The sequence below is a fragment of the Corvus brachyrhynchos genome, unplaced genomic scaffold (assembly GCF_000691975.1).
Source record: "Corvus brachyrhynchos isolate BGI_N302 unplaced genomic scaffold, ASM69197v1 scaffold616, whole genome shotgun sequence".
Lineage (NCBI taxonomy): Eukaryota > Metazoa > Chordata > Aves > Passeriformes > Corvidae > Corvus > Corvus brachyrhynchos.
The window spans coordinates 159,088-162,532 of NW_008238831.1; positions in this window are offsets into that span (position 1 = coordinate 159,088).

Consider the following 3,445-nt stretch of genomic DNA (forward strand, 5'->3'; position numbering starts at 1 on the left):
GTGTGGAAGTGCCCTCCGCTGCCACCCTGCAGGGACCGTCGCTGCTGTCACCTGCAGAGCACGCTGCCCACAAGGTGTGATTCCTGCACTCCCTGACCCACCACAAACCTCTTATGCTTCAGGAAGAGGTGATGGACTCCCGCTCTTGCCTTGACTCAAAGCCTTGTTCCCCCACTGTTACACCTCAGGCTTTGACTTATTCCCATTTTGCCTAAATCCAAGGGCAATCCCTGCTCCTTGCTCTGCCTTTGGAGGGCGATGTGCCCAAGTCACCTTTCCCAGCACAAAGCTTTTGATGATGTCACCAATTCCAGCTGGCCGCACCAAAACGAGCTGGTGAATCAGCGGGAGCGTGGCCACATCAGACACGGCCGGGAGGGCACGGGGGAAGGAGGGAGGCGCTGGCAGACACGACCTGTGTCCGTTCCGGCCTCTCCCCATCCCTGCATCCCCCTGCCCCGGCCGCTCCCTGTCTTGGCACGCTCTCCATCCCAGCTTGGCTCAGCACTGATGTCCCTGGCGTCATTCCTGCACCGCCTCAATTCAGCCCCCGTTACTCCTGCACCGCCTCAATTCAGCCCCCAGCCCCCACCTTCAGGCTGCCCAGCTGTTGCACCGGTATCACCACAGCTGGCCAGCTGTGCACACACAGCCTAAAGCTGTTCCATGTATTCCTCCTGAGCCTGCAGAGCCCCCGGAGCCCGGGCTGGGTTTACGTCGCTCTCGAGGTGACTGGAGGCATTCCGGACAGGGAGGGTCGTGTGGAATTTTCCTTGGCCGTTGTGGAGCATCCTCAAGGTGTGGTTGGAGCCCCACCAGCCACGTCACCTTTGTGTCCCCACACCTTCCAGGCAGCCTCCTTTGGTGTCCTGTGCCCACCTCGCCCTCTCCTCCTGCTTTTCCAGCCTTGATGGGCACCCGCTGTACCCCCAGCCTATTCCCATCCCAGGTGAGGCTCCTGCATCGCTGCTGTCATCACTTTTCTTTGTCTTGGTGAATTTTGATGCCCCAAAGAGCAACAAAATCAACCCCACCCCAGTGCCACGAGCCGTCCCCTCAGCTGGGCCGGTGCCACCGCTCGGCACAGCGGGAGGAGGGGACGGTGCCGCGGGGGGTGGCCGGAGCCCCGGTGCTATTCCTGGGCTCGGCCCCAGCTCCAGGTGACCTTTGCCAAGTCATTTCCCTGCTTTGTGCTCGCGCTTCCTCCCGCGCAGCCCGGGGCTCTCCCGGAGGGATGCTCCCGCTCGCTCCCGTTCCCTCCCGCTCGCTCCTGCTACCCGCGGAGCTGCGGGCGGAGAGCCGGATGTCTCCCAGCCCGTGCCCCGATTTTGGGAGGGGAGGTGGGAAGGCCACTTCCTTCTGCTGGGAAGGTTATCCCTCCGCCTCGCGTCTTTTTAATGCTTTTCCTTTCCAGGGGTGGAGCGGGACAGAAGAACCGCGCTGGAACATCACAAGGGAAAGGAAATAAATGTGATATCCCGGGGCTGGGGGGGTTCCCCGAGGAGCCCTGCGTGGGATTTCCTTCTCCCATCACCTCCCACTGCAGAACAAGCCAATGTCCCCGAGTGCCCCGTGTTTAGCCCACCGCTGACACCGCAGGAGGTGAATTCCCCCCACACCAGCACGCACCTGCCAGACCCCGCTTGCTGCCGTCCCCACCCCTCAGCTGGGAGGATTCCAAACCTCCAAAACACTTTTTTTTCTCCCCAAGGCAGGTGGGATTTTGAGCACCAGTTTTCTCAGGGAAGGGCTGGGAGAAGAAGCCACTGTCACCGGGCTGTGACTGCCTGAGCACTGTCCCCAGCCAGGCTGTACAGATCCCAGCACTGGTGACAGGTCTGGCCTGCCCAGGAGGAGCTGGAGGAGCTCCTGCATGAATTATTTATGATTCTTCAGGAATAAATCCCCACAGGCCAGGCCTGTGACTCCCAGCCATCAGAACATTCCCAGCTGGCAGGAGGATGCTGCACAAGCATCGCTGAGCTGCAAACCAGTGCCGGGGAGGGAGATGGACAAAGTAGTGCTGCAAGAAAATAGGAAAGAAAAACGGGGTTGAGCTGAGACTTGCCAGAAGCACAGGCAGGGAAATGAGATCTGGTGCTAAAAACAAAACGTGTCTCCTCCTGTTTCCTGTTCACACCCCGGCGGCTCCCAGCGTGCTTCAGGACCTCCATGGATTATGTGGTGCCTGTGAACACAAAATTCCCCCGCCAAGGTTTAGGCTGCACCTGAACCCTTTCATTTAAAGCTCAGAAAGAGCCTCAGCCACATTCAGTTACTGCGGTGCTTCCTCCCTTCACTGTGTGCAGTGCTTCCTTCAGCTCCTGCCTGGTGCTGTCGGTGCCCAGAGCAGCTGGAAATGCCATTTCCAGGAGTGCAAACCTGGCTCCTCTGCAGCTCAGCTGCTCCCCAGGCTCCAGAGCAGGACATGGGCACACCCCGAGCTCCCAGGGGTGCAGAGCCGTGCTGGAGGCACCGCTCTCCCTGTCCATCACAGGGCAGAGAGCAGCACCACCAGGCTATTTCCAGCTCCACGGCACAGCTGGAGATCTTCAAACTTTGTCATTTTGGGCTGACACGGTGCTGGCCTGGGAGCAGGAGCTGTGCCATGACACAGCAGGGAGCTGAGGGCAGCTTCAAGTGAGAGGGAAGAGACTTCTTCAAATCCAATAATTCTCTCTGATGAAGACAGGCTGGGAGAGCTGGGTGTGCTCACCTGGAGAGGAGAAGGCTCCAGGGAGAGCTCAGAGCCCCTTGCAGGGCCTAAAGGGGCTCCAGGAGAGCTGGAGAGGGACTGGGGACAAGACATGGAGGGACAGGACACAGGGAATGGCTTCCCAGTGCCAGAGGGCAGGGCTGGATGGGATATTGGGAAGGAATTGCTCCCTGGGAGGGTGGGCAGGCCCTGGCACAGGGTGCCCAGAGCAGCTGGGGGGGCCCACGTATCCCTGGCAGTGCCCAAGGCCAGGCTGGACACTGGGGCTTGGAGCAGCCTGGGACAGTGGGAGGTGTCCCTGCCCATGGCAGGGGTGGCACTGGATGAGCTCTAAGGTCCCTTTCAACCCAAATCGTTCTGTGGTTCTGTGATTCAAAAAAAACATCAAAAGGAGAAGAGTTCAAAATGAGCACCACTGGTGCCCAACCAAAGTTGGGCCTCACTGGAGTGCTCAGGGCTTATTTGGTCTCATCTCTGCTCTACAGCTGCTCTGTGGGGTGAGAAATGGTGTCTGAGGGTCAGGACACCGAGGCCATGGACACAGGATGGACCCTGAGGAGGGATGGGCTCCTCCAGGCTCAGCTCCACCTCAGAGAGGCTGCAAACAGAGATGGAGCAAGCACAGGCACGGCTGCTTCTCACCATTCCCCACGGATTGTGAGGTTTATCCCGCAGCTGGAGCGGGTTCCCTGGGGAATGGGCACGGCCCCGAGGCTGCCCGAGCAGCAG